The sequence below is a fragment of the Aquila chrysaetos genome, chromosome 14 (genome assembly GCF_900496995.4).
Source record: "Aquila chrysaetos chrysaetos chromosome 14, bAquChr1.4, whole genome shotgun sequence".
Taxonomy (NCBI): Eukaryota; Metazoa; Chordata; class Aves; order Accipitriformes; family Accipitridae; genus Aquila; species Aquila chrysaetos.
Genome location: NC_044017.1, coordinates 30956848 through 30975786, shown reverse-complemented (window position 1 = coordinate 30975786; position 18939 = coordinate 30956848). Strand labels below are relative to the sequence as shown.

The 18939-nt window shown below is 48.0% G+C and overlaps 1 protein-coding gene across 1 annotated transcript in view; it reads left to right on the top strand.

Annotated features, from left to right (window-relative positions):
• The first annotated feature begins 2318 nt into the window (after nt 1-2318).
• Nucleotides 2319-18939, top strand: part of LCP1 (lymphocyte cytosolic protein 1) — a 51634-nt gene continuing 35013 nt past the window's right edge. The window contains exon 1 of the mRNA XM_030036560.1: nt 2319-2414. The gene's annotated coding sequence lies outside the window, so the exon portion shown is untranslated. The remainder of the gene's footprint in view (nt 2415-18939) is intronic.

The window sequence follows — 18939 nt, the reverse complement described above, 5'->3', positions numbered from 1 at the left end:
AATGACGGCCTAGGGTGAAAGTGGAGTGAAAGAACTCCTGACAGCCAGTGTACACAGCACATTCAGTTGCCTCAGAGTCAGGGAAAGAGGTGAAAGCACCAGAAGAAACCTGAAGTTATGGAGATGAGCAGGGTGGATAAGAAGGAAAGCAGGGGACTGGCTGGGGGCAGTGGAGCAAATGCAGCACAGATAAGAAACCCTAGCGTTTCTGGCAGAGAAGAAAGATAGAGTTGTTCAAGCTGCTAGAAACGGGAAGGATAAAAGCAAGCCAAAGGGAGGGGGAACATGATTTTCTCATGAGATAAAATTGACCATTGTAGTTGGCGAGATTCTAGGTACAAATCAAAATGAAAGCAGAACAAAGAAGTACAAGGGCTGTGGCCACAAAAACATGTCTGTGGTCACTACTGCAGGTGTAATTTAGTTCAAGACACCAGACAGTTGAGCCAACAAGACACATCAATGCTGAAGAAGGGAAGAAGAAAATTAGTAGTGGGGAAATGCAGCCTGGTGAATATGCAGGAGCAGAGTGAAGGATACAGGAGCAAAGGAAGGAGGCATCTGTGATGAACCCTGCCAGGCTGAGAACTTGCTGTGGGAGAAGAGCAAAGTCAGGGGCAGAAGAGGGGGGGGAAGAAATTCACAACAAACATACCACGATGAGGGAGAGTGGCACGGAGAGACTGCAGACATGGATCAAAAGAAACCTCGATACAGTTGTATTCTGCTCCAACCATGGCCAAAATCAGGAACTTTCTGCTGCACAGTATCAAAACCAGGTTAATGTTGATCAGGAAAAAGCATCTGTTCTGTGTATCAGCTTAGAGCAAAACTCTTTAGAGAGGTACCCTTTTAAAAATGTGTTTTCTGGAGCAATATAGTAACTGTACAGTGTAATACACCATACTAGTAAGATACAACATTGTGCTTGGTTTTGTTCTTCACGCTGAATCTTTCCCACCTTTAAGCCGAAATTTTCCCTTCTCCTTATCACAGTTTTTATGTCTTTGTTTAAAAGGTGCCTTGCACAGCACTGCCCGACACAACCAGGTCCGATGAACCTTTGACCAGAGTTCAGCTCCTGCCTCTGATCTAAGAAGGGGTAGCTCAGTCACCCCATGCAAACATCTCCAAACACCGTACACACACTCCAGACTTCTCGCTTTGATTCATCCATCGCTGCCTGACACCTGCTCCGGGCACCCTCATGCTGGGAGCTGAGGCGCTCTCTGGGCCAAATCTCCCCAAAAATTCACCTTCCTGTGTCCCACAAGGGCAGCACGGGCACCCCTCAGTCAGGATCCCCTCAGTCAGGATCCCCCTCAGTCAGGACCCCCCCTCAGTCAGGATCCCCCTCAGTCAGGATCCCCTCAGTCAGGACCCCCCCTCAGTCAGGACCCCCCCACAGTCAGGACCCCCCTCAGTCAGGATCCCCTCAGTCAGGACCCCCCCTCAGTCAGGACCCCCCTCAGTCAGGATCCCCTCAGTCAGGACCCCCCCTCAGTCAGGATCCCCTCAGTCAGGATCCCCCTCAGTCAGGACCCCCCTCAGTCAGGACCCCCCTCAGTCAGGATCCCCCTCAGTCAGGATCCCCTCAGTCAGGACCCCCCTCAGTCAGGATCCCCTCAGTCAGGACCCCCCCACAGTCAGGACCCCCCTCAGTCAGGATCCCCCTCAGTCAGGACCCCCCCTCAGTCAGGACCCCCCTCAGTCAGGACCCCCCCACAGTCAGGACCCCCCTCAGTCAGGATCCCCTCAGTCAGGACCCCCCCCTCAGTCAGGACCCCCCTCAGTCAGGACCCCCCCACAGTCAGGACCCCCCTCAGTCAGGATCCCCCTCAGTCAGGACCCCCCCTCACACAGGATCCCCCCTCAGTCAGGACCGCCCTCAGTCAGGATCCCCTCAGTCAGGACCCCCCCTCAGTCAGGATCCCCTCAGTCAGGACCCCCCTCAGTCAGGACCCCCCTCAGTCAGGATCCCCCCTCAGTCAGGACCGCCCTCAGTCAGGATCCCCTCAGTCAGGACCCCCCCTCAGTCAGGATCCCCTCAGTCAGGACCCCCCTCAGTCACAGCCCCCTCAGTCACAGCCCTCTGGGGGCTCATGAGGGCGGGAGGGGGGGGGGCAGCCAGGCGTCCCCCGCCCCCACAACCCCAAGGAGGATTTGGGGCAGCCGGGGGTGCGGCTCCCTCTCACCCCTCCCGCCAAACCGGGGCTTCCCACCGCAACCCCCAGCCCTTGGAATCGACGCCTCACGGCTCCCGCCGCCAAGACAAAGGGGCGTGCCCGGGGGCGTGGCTATGGGGGGAGTGGGCGGGGCACACGCCGTGGCGCCGGCGGGAGCAGGCGGGTGGCGGGGGGGGCTGCGGCAGCCCGCCCGGCCGGCATCGCCTGTTGCAGCGGCGCGCCTCGCTGGTAATTAGTCTCTAATAATTATAATCAATAGATGATGATGATGATGATGATGATGATGATGATGATGATGATTATCGGTGCGGGCGTCCCGGCGGCGGTTCAGCGGGAGGGGGGTGGTGACACGAGGCGCTGGTGCCGGTGGGGGGGGAGCCGAAGGTGTGTGTTGGGGTGTGGAAGCCTTTAGGGATAACATACATCATCGTGGGGGGCTGGAAACGGGGCTCCGCTGGTTTTGGTTTCACGCTCTGCCCTCCCAGAGCAGCACCCACGGAGGGTGGGTGCGCTGCCTGGGTGGGGGAGCAAGTGTAGATCTGGTGCAAACTGGGTCGAGCTGAGCCAAACCTCTTCGAATTAATGTCGGAAATGTAATTAATTTCAGAAATCGGCCCCGTACTGCAGTCCCGATTCAAGCAAACCCCGTTTGAGCAAGCGTGAGAGAAATCTCGCCTGGGTCTAAAGTCTGTTGTGAGTGACTTAGAAATGTGGAATAGGGCGGAGAGGGGGACCGGACAGGACAGGGAGGGGTGGGATACTGAAATGAAGGCAGTTTTAGCATCTCTGTTAGCTGAAGATGATCTCACTAGGCTGCATTTAGGGACTGATGAGTAGTCTGCATCCGTCTTATGTGAACGCTGACCACCCGGCATCATCTTCTGTGTCAAAAACTGATTAGCTGATACATTTAATCTTACTCTTTATTTTTTAAATTCCTTTTCGTCCACAGGGTCCCGCTAAAGACAACTTCTTTATAGCGGTAATAGTTTTGAGAATTTCTGAAGGGCATTTCCTTTGCCTCACTATGGAAATGAAGAAGCTGCTTTGCACGTTGCAGATGACTCTGCTGTTTGTCCCCTGCCTGCAAGGTTAATGTTTCCCTGCCAGGCTGGCAGCAATCAATTTCCTTCCCTTGCCTCTGCTTCTGCTCTTCCTTTGCCCATACTCCACTGCATGAAGTGAGCGGAGTAGGCTGAGGGAAAAATTTGGATGTCTTTCCTCAAAAGAAACTGTGTAAATGAAATTAAAAGTACAGCTGCAACGTGCATAATAGATGCCAGTGGGGAATTATTTATGTAACACGCCAAAGCATTTACATTTTTTTATGTAATCGTCATTCAAGAATCAATACTGTGCCCAAGTGATTTATTTTATCATGGCCTTTTGTGCTTAGCGGTGCAAGATTCAAAGCAAAGCGAAGAAACACACGTTATGTGCGCGCCGTGTGACATCGCGAGCTCTCCCCCGTTAGGCTGTAAGCTCGTTTGGGCAGGACCTCTGGTGTCACCGTCTTTGCGCGGTGGAGACGGTCGCACCTTCACCGTGGTGCGGCTGCCTACTGCGTGGTGCTCGGGGCTGGCGGGACACCTCACTTCCCACCCCGGAGCCCCTTTCTGCGGGAGGCGGAATGGGGGTGTTCATGCCTGCCTTTGGGTTTGGAGTTAGGGTACGACCAGGGTGAACATCCAGACCTGGGAGCCCAGACGCACTCCCGAGCCCCCCAGACAGATGTAGGTGTGTGCACTGAAGATGACACCCTGAGGAAGGCTAGAAGGATACCCGAACATACCAGAATCCTCCTCCTGAAACATTTTGTATGCGTTCATGCCATTGGCAGCGAAATACTAGGTTGCAGTCTTCCCTTGGAGGTAAATGTGGAATTTTGTGACTGGCAATAGGGACGATCCAACAAATTTTTAATTTTTCTTCACCGGAGCACTGACTTTAGCGGGGTTAGTAGTTTCACCAAGGTGGATGAAGCCACCAGTTTGGCAGGTGGGACGTCAGGTCGATCCGGGTACAGAGATGATGGTATTGCGCTTGGGCTTGGCCGGGTCCTTTTCGGCAGGTCCCCGCTGGCGGGGAGGGCAGGGGAAGCCTTCCCTGCCGTGCCGTCTCCTGGCTCTGCAGCGGTGTCCGTATGTCCGTATGGACCAGTGCTAGGTAGTATGTGGACCACAGAATGAAAACCCTACGCGGCAAATACCGGAGTGTGATTTCGGCTTCCTTTCCCGAGGAAGTTTCGTACCCCGTATTCTGCGAGCGGGATGAAATTTTGCTCTTATAGGGGCGCCCGGCAAAACTTCTCCAGGCTTCAGTGGGATTGGGTTTTTCCTTCTTTTAGATGAAAGGACTAAGGTGGCCTTTGTGTTTGCAAGATCAAGGCCTATCTTTTTTTGTTTCAGCATAAAAGATGGTTACAAGAGCTGTGCTTAAAACACTATCTCAAAGGCTTGCGTGAGTTTTCCCTGGTGAGGAAAGAGGAAACTGGGAAATGGCGAGGCAACTGGGAAGTTTCTCAGTCTTAATTCTTCCATTTTCTGTTCCAGACCCTTCCCACGGCGATGGCAGGGGCCGTGACGGCAGCTGGGTGGTGGCACAGCCGTCTGGGTGGGTGTCTGGTGTGACGGGACACGTGGGAAGGACTGTGGCCCGGATCCCCAGCAGCGTCTGGCACTGATGGACATTGGCGATCTGTCTTGGGGGACTGGTTGGACGGCGCTTCCATCCGCTGCTTCCAAAACGATCCCCTCTGTTCCATTAACAATTGTTAAGACGTGCTAATTGTGCGTGAGAAGGTCAGCAGCAGTGGCAGCCCAGTAACGGAGGATGCTATAAAAGTTATTCCTGAGTTAGAAAACAAGATGAAACTCGGATGAAACTCCGTTTCCCACACCACCACATCACGCGGTGCTTCCTCACCGTTAACGCTTTCTCTCCCGCATCCCATCGCTGTCTCCCTGGCAGACCTGCAATTCCTGAATTTTCCCATGTGCAACGCACGCTTCAGGTAGCCCTTGCTAAAAAATAAGTCCTCAGAAAACTCATACCCTCTGATCATCCGTGCAAAATCAGAGAAAGGAGCAGCGAGGAACCATGGGCAGGGTTGTGTTGGGAGCACGTGCCAGGAGATCAAGAGGAGGAACTCGTGCTGTGTAACCTGTACTATTGCTAAATAACCAGACTTATTTATGTATTTATTTATTTTACAGATAGCCTTTAGGTTTTTCTCATGAAAATACGATCATTCATCAGAAATTATATTCTCTTCCTTGTTGTTAGAGAATCCACATTTCAGTTCTGAGGGTTGGATGAAATAAGTACCAATTGTAACAGTGTGGGTTACCAAAATGGAATGATTTTCGTCAAGAAGAAGCTAGGACCATGCTGCTAGTCCTTCTGCTGACCTTTAGTGTTGGCCACATAGGGAGCACACAAGTGGAAAATTCACAAATTGGTAATAGCATTACATGGTGGGCTTGAGGGATGGATTTCTAAATTATGGTGGACTCTGCAAAGAAAACATCTCCTTCTTTTCTCTCAGTATTTTGCTTTTCTCGGGGTCTCCCTGTGCTGCCTGTGGGCAGAGACCCTCTGGAGAGTGCCCGAGCGAGCCCCCGACCCAGCCAGCCCTCGGGAGCCCTGGCGTTGGTCCTGCTGCACGCAGGCTTGGCAGCTTGAGTTGGATGCTCAGTGTTTAGGGAGGGGAATACTCCCCGTGTAAACACCCGCAGTCTGTAGGCTTCCTCTTTTCCTTCCTCCCCTACCTAGTATACCTGGTGACCCTTAGTATTTACTGTGCATTCATTTCCTTCTCACTTGCAGGAAGACAGCTAGTCCAATTTCCTTCTCTCTTATGGGAAGGTAGCTAGTCTGCTTAATCAGCATTTTGAATAAACCTAATTTATTTTTTAATCTGCTTTAGTCATATTTAATCTGTTTCTATTGTGATCATCCTTATACTTTTTTTTTTAGGGTTTTATTCTGAATCAATATTTAACATATTTCCCTTTTTTAAAATTTATTTATCTTTTTTGGTTTTCATTATTGAACCTTCAATATTTACTCCTCCTTTCCTGTTGTGATGTTTTAGCACTAGTAGACCTTTATTAGATTGTGAATGTACGGCCTTGACTACTACTGTTTCAGGAAGCCACTGAAGTTGTTTTGTAGGGTTTTTTCTTTAAAGAAAATCTCAGAAGAAGGTCAACACATTTCATTTTGCTCTTGCAAGCCCTTATCCTGCAGAAAGTGGACTGTTTTAGCTGGGAACACTCATACGTGTGAGCTAAATAAGCATGTATGCTTTTACGCGAGAAAAGTTTCCTTCCTTGTAGCATTGCATTTTAATGTAACCCACTGAGCGTGAGATTTGGGTAATGAACTCCAGGGGTCCCTTCCAACCAACATATCCACGGTCCTTTCTTCTCAGCCTGTTTAAACTGGGTACCACAGGATGGAAAAATGTGGTTAAAACTCTAGTGTCAAAGTATTTGGGACAGCAGAGTGGCAGCATGTGCCTTTCACATCACACTTAAATCAGCGAGTCCCAAAGTTTTTTGGGAAAGGAGGTCAACATCATTCTGGAACTGATTTCCCCAAAGATAATGCACTGCAAAACTGCAGTAAAAAAATATTTGTTTCAGAGACCTGAGTATTTTACAAAATGTTTTTGTTCCTTTAAGCAGAAATAGCCATATTTTTTATCAAAGTGGAATTTCTTTCCTCATTACAGTTCCTGTCACCATGCTGTTATGTTGCCTAACTTTAAAATGAAAACAGTTTTTTTAACTTCTTACAAATGCTTGTTGCCATGTTGGGATTGAATTGCCTATCCCTCTCAGGGTGGAAAAAAAATACAAAAAATGTTTCATTTGCTTGTGTGTACTTGTAAAAGGGAGCCAGTGTGCTGGGTAAGAGTGGAATTGAGTCAAAAAACAAATCTGAAAAAAAAAAAAAAGCCAGAGTTCCTGCTTCTTTTTTTCTTAACAGTTTTATATGGTCGTCATGTTAAATAACAAGGAAAAACACAAACCCCAATGTCTGCTCCTAAGCAGAAGTCTCAAGTTGAATCACTGAAGACATACCTAAAAATAGTATCTTTAGAAACAACTTATTTGTTTCATGATTCTATAAAGATACATGGGAACATTCTCTAATTTTTATATAAAAGAAGTTTCTGAATGATTGACTCTAGGAAGTTGTCAATATAATTTTTCTTCTATTGCTTATGGGAAGAACTCAAAAGATGAGATTTCAGTGTATCTTACAGACAAATGCTTCTTTGCATTTACAAGAAAATAAATAATTTATGCCATATATCAAAATCTCTTTACAATCTATACTACTTTTACCCTACTTTTAAATTTGAAAGTGTCTGTCTTCCTAAGTGTCAGCAAACTTTTCTAGCATTTATGCCCTGTTGTTTTGTATACAGTCCTCGCTTGCCTGACATTCTGCAAAGAGAAATACAAAAATCAGTTTGTGAGATTTTTATCACGAGGTACTGGTAATTAACTCTTGAAAATGTAACTGGCTCCTATTAGTTAGCTTTGGCAGACTATTTTTCTCTTCTTCCCCTCCCCATATGTTTGCTGTCTTTATGTACAGGCAGGTGTCATGACTTTGCTCCTCATTTTTTTCACCTGTGTATCCAGGCCAGCGTTTTCAAAATCAGATTACCCAGTTTAAGACATGAAAAAAATAGAGCAGTCTCTGGAAAGTGCTGAGCAGCTACTGTCAGAAAGCTGTACGGTACTCCTTAAGGACGCAGGGAAGAGGATGCGTCCAGGCTTTCTGGAAGACCTGCAGACTAGAAGTTTGTGGAAGTCCTCTGGTTCTGGAAGTTCCACTCGGGGTTAGAGAAGACAGCAAAGACCACACAACATAAGTGGAAATAGCTTGAATTACGTTTTGCAGGCAGAGTGAGGTCATTTGCATGGTAGTGACTTGATCAGCTTGGCTTTAATGAGCAAAGTTAATCAGAGCCGTGATTAACACAGGAAGTGTGAGCAGGGACACGCAATGAGCAACCATGTCAGAACATTTGTATTTGCCTATGAATTAAAATGAAGTAGTTTATGCATTCTTTAAAAAACCCTTAGTTTCTCCTGGCAGCTTTATTTTAAAATACCCACCTCGCCCTTTCTCCGTGAGCATGCTTTGCCATCGGCTTCGACCCTGCTCATCAGGGGGGTCCTCACCGACTGCTCTGTTGTAAGGCTGGGCAGAGTAACTCCTAGCTTGGACGAGCTACCCTTGCTAAAAAGACCAAGAATCGAAGGAAAGCATCCTCCTCACCAGGTACCCAAAGCGAAATGCCTAGCCAAGCTGGCTGGTGGGGTTGCCCCCCCGTAAAGAAGCCATCTCTGAGTGTGGGAACGGGATCCCCTGTACCTGGTGGGAGAGACCTGTGGTGCCATCAAGTGATAAGCCAAGTGATAAGTGATGCTGCCTGCAGAGTGGTGTGGTAATAACATAGATATCACACGGGTAGATGATGCGAGGGGACACTGGGGCAGAGAAACACTGTGCTACTTGCTCCCTTCCTGATGAGGTGGGGTCATCGGCCGCTGAAGGTCTCCCACGCTCATGAGAGCGTGTTTCTTGGAACTAAAACCAACCATAAACTCTTTAAAAAGAAACTGTCTTCAAATATGCATGTCAGTAGGAAGCCTCATATTTGCAAAAGTTTTTGGGTTTTAGGTAGTACTGGAGGTGTCGGTATGCACAGGGTATTTGGGACAAATAATTAAAAAAAAAAAAAGAGTCCTGCAAAGAGAAGATAATGTTTTGCACATTTTGCTTCTTGATGATGGTAAATGTTTTACAGGATGAGGCAGTAATCAGTGTCTTTACTCTTGTATTGCAAAGACAGTTCTTATATTGTCGGTTGAGAGAGATTGCTAGGTCCAAAAAGAGATACCAAAGGAGAGAGACTTCCCAGAAAATGAGAAAGGGATTTACAGTCAATCAGGAAAAGAAAATGTCCTTGTGAAAGATCCTTTAGACCCACCTTCAATCTCCTGTAAGTAACAGGATAACTGACACATTTTACATCTGATTTCTAGTTTCAGAATGAATCAAAATATTTGTTAATCAATTTTCTTTAAGAAATACCACCCTTCCCCTGCCTTCTATTCATTTTGGGTGTTCATTCAGTTGAAAAGGCAGTACAGTTTTAATGCTGTGATACACCAGTGAGCCCCCGTATTTTTGTGTGGATGCTACACACATAGATGAGAAACCAGTTTTTCAAGTCAATTCAAAAGCAGCCCTCAGGTGAGGACTGCCATTTTACACTGATTTTCAGATAACCCCTTTTGGCTGCCCTTGATGCAAAGCTGCGAGTGTCCAAGCATTTGCCTTTGCCTGCAGTTCTCATTTGCATCCCAATGTCCAGACTTCATCAACATCTACTTTCAGAATTACATGCCCCACATAGACAAGCAGAAAGTCAGAAGGGGAAGGACTGTCCAATGGTTAGACCACTATTTCAAACCGTGGGAGATCTCTCTCTGATATAGATATATTAAAAATATGACTTTTTTTAAATAAGAGAAGTAGAATACATTAGTCAGCAGCATGCTACCGGCATTTGAGCTAGCTTCTTTAAGCAAACTCAGTTATTTCTGCACTACTCTGCCTTCAGTCTCTACATGCCCTTGGTTAAATGGGTTTGTGCAACCAGTGGTAACCAGAAATCCTAGCAGCTGCAAGAGAGGTATCCTCTTAGGCTGTGACCACCATGTATCTGCCATGTATTTATCCTCTCATCCTTCCTCTCAGAGCCTTTCTTGTGGTCAGATTTGAGGACTCTCCTGTGTTGGCCCAGGTGCACAGAACCCATGCAGTGGCGTGTCCCAGAAATTTTGGACAGAAATACACAGCCTTTGCTTAAACGGTGACTTATTTTGCAAGGGCGGGTAGGAAGACCTGCTGAAAAGATGGCCTTTAGTAAAAGCTGGGGTTTGTGGCTGCAGATACCTGTGTGCTGGGAAGGAAGGGAGACCACGAAGCTTTGTGGGGAGGCTGCAGAGCAACTGGTGCACAGGATCTTAGTAAATGCACAGTAATTTCTCTCCTTGATGAGTCAACATCTCTCTGCATTCATTGCTGGAACATACCCTTGGGCATGGAGTAGCTGGAGCATCATAGTTCACATGCCAAATGCACCTGGCATAGGTGTCCCTGAGCTTTAAGTAGAGAAAGTCCACAGTACTGAAATCTCACTGGGATGTGGAAATACACTTATTTTTAAAATGAAAGCTAACAGCTCTTCAGCCAGGGAGGAAACAGAGATTACAACATACATAGCTGAAACTACTGAGGAAATGTAAACAGGCTGAACTAAATCTAGTCTTTGCAAAGGCACCTGCGAGCCCTCTTGTTTAAATCTGATTTGCAAGTCAGAGCCTGCAGCATGCAGTTGAGGATGCACGTACAGTATCAGCGTGCTGCACAGGAGCATGGTGGGTCTTACTTCTTTGTGAAATGAATCAGGAGAAGATTGGTTTGTAAGGAGTCGTTGCAGGCTGTCAGAGCTGTTTTTTCTTCCATTTTTTCTTCCTCTTCCATTTGCAGTTGCAGGAACAGCTCAGAGAGCTGCAGAGGAGGGAGAGGGACCAGGCAAACTGGTGGGATTTTCTTCAGTGTGAGATCTTTGGCTGTGCTATCGTTTGGCTGTCCAGTGTTTCTGACAGCTAAAACGGATATAGCTGTGAAGAGCTGAAGAACATATTTTGTTACACTTAAAACTTCGATACTTTCCAGACTAATGCTTAGAGAAGGATTTAGAGTTACTGTCATGTAGGAAACTCATTGCTGCTCGTGTGAAGCTCATAACTCACCAGGTGGGAAAAGGCAAAGAAATGCCTGAAGGAGCATTAAACCAGCCAAAGCAAGTTTAACCAGCAGGCAGAGTGCTCCTGCCACTCTTGGCACTGAACCGTCTTTCCCTTGAGCTATTTGGTGGTTTGCACTAATCTTTTATCTCAGTCTCATTCCACCTCTCCTGTGTGCCTGTCCTTCGGCCCTGGCTAGCCAAGGGGATTGAAATAAAAACTGAAGATGCCCCTGCTTTCTTTACCCTCCACCCTTTGCAGCACTCTGATGGTGGTAGAGCAAATGGTCTGTTATATCTGGTTTCTCTTACCTCCCTCTCTGTCTTATCCGGGAGAGTGCAAACCCTTGGGGGAGGCTTTCTTTTGTATCTTCTTCGTTCCTGGAACCACAGCGTCCAGAGGCTCCAGGAGCTCTTGTAGAAACCAGCCCCAGGAACAAAGGAGACACAAAAATGCAGAGGGAAAAAAAAGCTGAGCACCCAGAAGCGTCCTGGAAGCAAAATTCCCGGCTGCATTACCCATTCCTCTATGCCAACTTGAGGTGCCGAGGAGGATGGTTTCTGGCCAGCACTTCACAGTGCCTGAGGCCATTTTCATCCTTGAGCAGTAACACGGCTCATTGTACCTGGTCCTGAGTTTTGGAGTGGACTCCGTGGCCAGTCTGTACATATTATCCATGGCAGCGCGTCTTTGCCACCAGCTTCGGTGGGAACATGCCCGGCAGAACGGGACCGGCAACCCCAGGGTGGATGTGGAGATACTCTTGCCTGTGGAGATCTGCAGAGGACTTACACTGCAGACTTACTTCGGCTCGGTCCTCGCGCCCGTGGAGCACGCAAACCGCCGCCAGCGCTGCGGCGTGTCGGAGCTGCAGGAAAAAGTCATCTCGTACTGACGGTGCACCGAGAAATCCCACTGCTCGGGTGGTATTCCTGGCGCCCACCCCTCCTCCAAGCGCCTTCATTTAACCTGTGTGGGGTCTGCAGAGGAGACCGAGGCAGAAAATAAGCTTCCATGAATGGTTCATGCCTCGGTTGTCCATACCGGCCAGTTGCCCGCTTCCAGGTCATGACATAAGCTGGCCAGTGGTATCATCTGCAGAGGTTTCCTTCATCTTGAATGAGTTCGGGGGTCTATCTCCCCGCTGTTTGGGAACAGCTGAGCTCAGAGGTGGTGGAGTTCACCATTCGTTGCATGAGGCACTGATAAATATCCGAGAAGGGGCTAAACGGATCTGCCCAAGATCATCTCCAAAGCTGTCCCGCTCATCGGCTCAGCTGTACAATGAAGGATGGAAACTGGGCAGCAAAGCCAACCGAGAGCAGGACTAGTGACACTGTCCCTTTTGGGATGGTTTAGGGGATGGGTTGTATGCTCTTGCTCCCTACAGGTCAGTGAGTGCCTGGGAAAATGGACCTCACTTTTGACTTGGGGGTGACCTGCAAGGATGCCGTGGCCTGGGCATTTATTTAGTGGGATGCAGAGCTGAATATGGCCAAACACTATTGCTCCTTGAGCTGTTTATGCAGGGGATTTCTGGGCAGCTGCCTGGAAGACTTTGTTCTTTTTCCATGATCTGTGAGAGCAAAGAGGACATTTGCTGGGATTACTGGTGTGTGTCACTTGGATAGCACAGGGCTTGTCTCCTGGCTCTGCCCTGCGGAAGACCTTGGTTTTTAAATTCCTGACACCACTGACAAACACACACACAAGATCAATACAGTTGTGGAGTTTTCATTTGCTATCGAGTTTTTTAACATTCCAGTTTCCCCTGTGCCTCTTGCGTGCTGTGTCAGAAGAGCAGTTAATGTTTGTTTCAAGTTTATCTGTCTTTTAGATAACACTCAAGAGCTTATGTTTCACGCTCCTTTTCAAGAACAATTGTTTAGGGGCTCTTTTGAGTCTTCTGGCATTTGAAAACACACCTGATGACTTTGCCTCATTAGCTTTCGGTGTGCATTGGCCACAGCAGCACAGAAAACGGAGCAGCTAAGTGAGGATGCAGAGATGAGAAACTCCTCTGCTTGTCTGAGGATGTGCTCTGCCCGTTTCCTAGCAGTGCAGGCAGCTCCTGTATGATACCCAACACAAGCAGCATCAGTGTGAGCAAACTCATGCCACCTGATACGCATCTGACGCTTCACACTTGGTGCTTGCTTTTGAGTGGCGGATCTTCCATCTCTCTGTGTTCCCTCAAAGGTCTTTCACTTTAAGCAGTCAGTAAAACTGAAGTCTAGTTTTCTTTTTTATAGCATGTGCCTTCTGTATGACTGCTAACTTAACTACTATCCCAATATAGAGGGTCTTCCTGACCATATTTTAGCCAGGTGCTAAATATGTTGTTGGCTGAAACTTGTCCAGGCTGCTGCCTCAAACTTGTTCTCAGTTGTGCAAAGCCTCACAATCTTGGCCACTGTTACAGTCAAAGCCTGGCTACTGCTTTATATAGACTTCTAGAATAGGAACATGTCTTTGGATGAACACCCTTCAGTTGCCTTGCAGAGTGTATCCACATCTCTTCAACCTTATCTCAGCTGAGCTTCCCAGAGGTATCACCGCCAACCACTAGGCCAGGAAACTGTTTGACCAGCAAGATGAAAAAAAAAAAAAAATGCAAGGAAAAGCTTGGTTTTGCTTATTTGGGATAAGCAAAGCTGATACTGAAAACATGAAGGAATCATAACTGGGCTTGGGGAGGGCTTGGGCTGAAGCAGAATTACAGCTAAGACCAGCTGTAATCTGTGTTCGCAATTGCTAGCAGGCAGAAAGGGGCAGAAATTTCTCCCCTTTCCCAAGCTTTTTCCCCTCATATTTGTTAGTTTATGTATGTCATGGAAGGGATTCATCCCAAATACAAGCTCTGACTCAAAAGTTTTCTTAATCAGCATGTAAAAACATTACTGCGACTAGATTTGTCTGGAAAGAGGGTGGCCTTGTATGCATTCCTTTTCCAGAAATCGAGTTGCACCAGGTAAGATTTTGTTGGATTCGGTACCTTTGCGGAAAGCCTGACCTCAGATACCTCCTATGTTTAATTTCCATACCAATGCCTCCACCAAAAAACCCCCCACCCAATCTTTATTTGTCTTCTTGCAGCTTCAGTCACTGCAGTGTTGTCCGAAAAGCAGATTTGTTTACCCGCCAAGCCAATAACACAGAGTGTCGAGGTATTTTCATATTTGTTTCATTGATGTGCATGAATGGGTGCCTGTCTCAAGACAGCACACCCTTGTCTTAAAAATTCCCACAGCTATATACTTAAGTAATACATATTCATTATTATTTCCCTTAATAATGGTTCTTCTTTGCCTCTCATGTAAATTAGCGTGCAGACTCTGTCTTCTTTCACTGTCTTCTTTTGAGCAGGTGGTATCATTTGAGTAGGTGGTCAGTGACTCGGTGGTTGCGATCTCCTCCTGTAGGAATTACCTTTTACCTACTTCTTACTCTGTTTTGGCAGTTCCAAGCTGTTCTTCGAAGTTTGTTGATCAGACTGCAATCTCTTACCTTTTCTGACATAAACATAAAGCCCCATTGTCCAACAGTTAGTTCCTAAACCTAAATCATGCCTAGTTATTGTTTCCCCATTTTAAATATTAACTGATGCGGGCTGTACGCAGGACTTTAGCAGCTCCCCGGTTATTTCAATCATATTATGCGTATTAATTGATAACAGCGGGACGTGTTCCTTCTGAGCGAAAGGCTGTCACCCAGGGCAGCGCACGGTCAGCCTAGCTCTGGCTTTCATCCTTCACCCGCGGGAGGGTCTGCAGGGCTGGCTCCGCAAACAGAACCGCGGCAAGGCTGGAAACGAAACCCCCTCCGTTTGGGAATTTGATCTCCAGATTCTGTACTGAGATTTTGGGGTTTTTTGGATGTGCTGTAGAAACACAGCAAGTTCCTCCTAGGGGAAGCAAACTTCCCCCCCCAACAGGGAACTAGTAACTGCTTGTATGGGTTTCTGAGCGGCAGAATTTCGGGCCAGTGACCCCCAGGCTTGGAAAATGCAGGCGAGACGCTGCAAAAAAGAAGTGGGGCTTCTGAGCTGAATACCCTTAGAAATATTAGGAAGAATGCTGGTAGAAGAGCACCATGTGAGAGCAAGCGAGCAGAAACTGCTAGGGTAGAGTCGGGGAGTGAGGAAATGGCAAGAGGTAGAGGGAGAAGGGGAAAGAAATAGAGAAAATGTGCGAAGGGAAAATGAGAGAATAAAGGGAAACATGCCAAAAAAAGAGGAAGATATACTGGATTATTGCTTTTAAAGAAGCTGAGTAAAGAAAAAAGAAAAATAAGCTAAAAGCAAAGCAAACAGCCAAGGGGGTTAAAATTTCCAACATTTAAAAACAGATAAAATCAAAACGTAATGATAGTGTATTCAAGAAGGTACGTATGTGAGAGAGCCTGCGTGCACATGACATTTTGTCCAGTCCTGCAGGTGTTTGTGTGCAGATTTCCATCTGGATCCAAAGGAAATCGAATTATTCTTTTCTTGGCATCAAGCTGCCTGTGGAGAACTTGTTCGGGAGAGCAGCTTCAGTTAGAATCGTGGGGTTTTGTCCTGCCGTCGCATCAGTTTGCAGCAGAAGACAGGTACTTGAAATTCTGGTGGTGGGATGGTGGTGCCTGGGCTCCCAGTAGAAGTGCTTTATCTTTGCTGTGACGGCCTCCCCAGGCATGCAGCGAGCCCTGCACCCACGTAGCAGGCAGGGGAGGGGGTCTGGGGAAGCCCATTTTGCTACCGTACCCCAGCCACCTATGCTTCACTCGCCAAAAATTGAATTACATGGGGGCTGTAAGTATCACAGATAAATGAGAAGGCTGGTTAACTATGAGACGGCTTTTGCCAGATCCAGATTCTCAGAAATCGTGACTTTGTTTCCTCTCAGCTTTGCAAAAACAACTGTCATAATAATTATAATTAAAATATTTTTTCCACCTGATTCTCCATGCTTTCTACTCTTGTAAGCCTCTGGCCAGCTGAGCCACCAAAGTCACGTTTTCATACTTTTCCCCCCATCACAAAGATGAAAAAAAACCAGAACAGCAAGGAAACAGATTTTGGGCTGAGTCAGGGTCTAACCAAGACTCTGGTTTTCATAGGAGTGCAAAAAAAAAAAAAAAAAAAAAACCCAAACCAAAAAACCCACGAGAGCCAGTATTGTTGCAACAGCCTCCGCAAACGACACTTCTAGACCCATATCCTTCTGGAAACGGGTTTATCAGCTGGGTCTGATAAACTGCCGGTCTCTTTTGGAGATGCGGGATTCGGGCACTTTCCCGGGAGAGGCAGGGGCACGCACTGTCCTCCCGCTGCAGTCGGACCCGGGCGCTGGCCGCTCGGTCAGTTAACAGTGGCCAGGCTTTTCCAACCTCTTCTTCTCTCTCCCCCACCAAGTAAAACCTAAGATTAGCTCATGTACCGTTATCAATATTTCACTAGTACTCCCCGTTGCAGCAAATGGATGGTTCTGCTCAATAATTCATGGCTGGGTGTAGCCTATTAAATTTGTAGCGGGGTGTACACTTTCCTGTTATTTATTTATCATTGCTTTCATTTTACGGCTTTTTTTTTTCCCCCCTGCTATTTCATTTTTCACTTGCTTAAATGCCTCTCCTTCAAAGTTCAGACTGCTTGCAGGAAATTAATCTTGTTCCTTGTGCCTTTTAAGTAAGGCTAAGCTCTTACTCCAAGGGCCTGGGCCTGGGCCGTAAGGAAAACTTTCAGACAACACTCAGTCACTTCGGCGCGGGAGATTTCTTTGAAGCAAATGACTTTGGGAATTTGGTACCAAGTCTGACAGCTCAAGGTTCAGCCGTGGCCTGAGAGCTATCTGCTTTTTGTTTCACGGGCATGTTCGGCTACTTCTGCTGAGGGAACGACCTGCTCCGAGAGCAGAGGTTGATCGCTGCCCCATCCTCCTCTGCCAAGCAGGCACCGTTCTCTCCCAGGCCCCTGCACGGATGTTTTGGGGAGTGTCAATCTCTCTAGGCTGGTTGCAGGTTGTACCCCCTGCTTAGGAGCGATCTTTAGCTTTGCTTTGTGGAAGCAGTCTACCCGTAGCTTGTTTGATCTTCGTGGCTCATCTCGATTCCTAAATAAGACAGCTCGACAGCGAAACCGAAATGAAGATTTCCTCAGAAGTCTCTCAGACAGGGTTTCAGAGGTAGGGGGTTTGGAAACCAAAAGCTACACAAGCATGTGAGGTGATAAACCCGTCTCCCGGCCTAGGTTTAACGAGACATTACCCTCCCGGTCGTTCCTGTGCCCCGCTCCAGGGGAAGGGGTGAGGTTTGGAGAGCCACCGCTTCTGAGAACGACCCCACCAAACCCATGCTTTTCGGCACGAGAGAACGTCTTCCTACGTTCCTCTGCCTCCAGGCGTGTCGGTAGACAAGCCCAGGTGTCCCTCCTCGCCCAAGCGCGAACGCCTCGTTGCCGATTCGCGCTCTGCCGTGTGGCAGGGGTTTCCCTCCATTTTCTTCGCGCCCGTGGAGGCACTGGGCCACCACCTTCCACGCTGCCTTCTCCCTCCTCCTCTGGCTCCACGCAGCAGATGTGCCGGGAATTGCCGACACGAGAGGGTCCGCGGGGGTCGTGGAGGGCGGATCGGAGATCCCGTGTTTTGGGGAGGGAGAGCATGGTGGCAGACTCCAGGTGGAGGTGAAGCCCTGCGGGGGTAGGTCTGCCCCACGCCTTCCTGCGCAGGTTGAGGCAAGGAGCGAGGTGCTCTTGTTGCATCAACAGACACTTCACGATACCGTGGTTCCACCCCCAGAAGACCCCAGTATCCATCTTGGGACAGGTTCAATGGGATCACCCACCATTGCTTTGCATTCTCGAGGCTTCTTCTGGCAGATGTCGTGCGGGAAGAATACTGCGTAAAAGGTATTATTTTCGCATGCGTTCTGCAAAGCCCCCGGTCTTTAGCATTCTCTCTCCTGCAGAGACCACACGTGGCATTTCAGAATACATTGCTAACATAGACAGTCCCAGCAGCAGGTCAGATTACCTCCCCCCACCCGGGCGCAGGCCATCAGAGTAATGACTCCTGCTTCACAAGGACTCATCTACCTTTCAACAGCATTTAAGTTCTCGGGGTCCATTTTCAGAAACGAGGCGGGCGTTTCAGTACCTAAATCGCTAGCGGCTACAGGAAGCATCGCTGACTTTAATCGGAGCAAGAACAGGGTCACACGGAATAAAGGTGTGATTCAGATCACATCAAGCCGTATAGCAGGAATTAGATTGGGTCCTCTGTACTTATACAAGAGCAAGATGTTATTTGTTTAAATGAGATCACTTTTAAATAATTTCCATTAATTTTGATTTGCCCTGGTTTTTCATGGACCAGGAGGTTCCCCCCAAAGGGTTCATTTAAAATTGTGCTGTCGATAAAACAAGGATACTTTGCAAGGTCCGCAGAAAGCTTCCACTGTCAGCGTGGAAGATCTGTGCCGCTGTCCCCACCATGCCCTTCCCATCCCGTGTACATTCTCGGGTGGAGGACACGTCCACAACCCGTGACTGTATCAGCAGCGGCAAGGAAGGCGTTGCATTATACGAATGTGATTTTGCAGAATAATGGCTTTTGGAGAAACTCATTCCATGAAGCAGAAGCAGCCTGCAGGAAGGCAAAGGTCCTGGGAGGCTGCAGTGGGCAGTCAAAAATGCAAAAGCCAAGAGGTAGTTAAAAATGCAAAAGCCAAGAGGTGGTCGTGCCAGAAAAGGCCACCGTGGGAATACCCTTCCCTAGTTCCCACAGGGAAACTGTTCACCCAGCAGACCCCAACTCCCTCCTCGGTTGGGGGTCCCTGCAAACCCCCTCCGGCTTGCCAGAACACAACGCTGCCAAGTCAGACAAAGCTGCTGTACCTCTTCTTAGGCAGATGCCCCAGTTCCTCCGAAT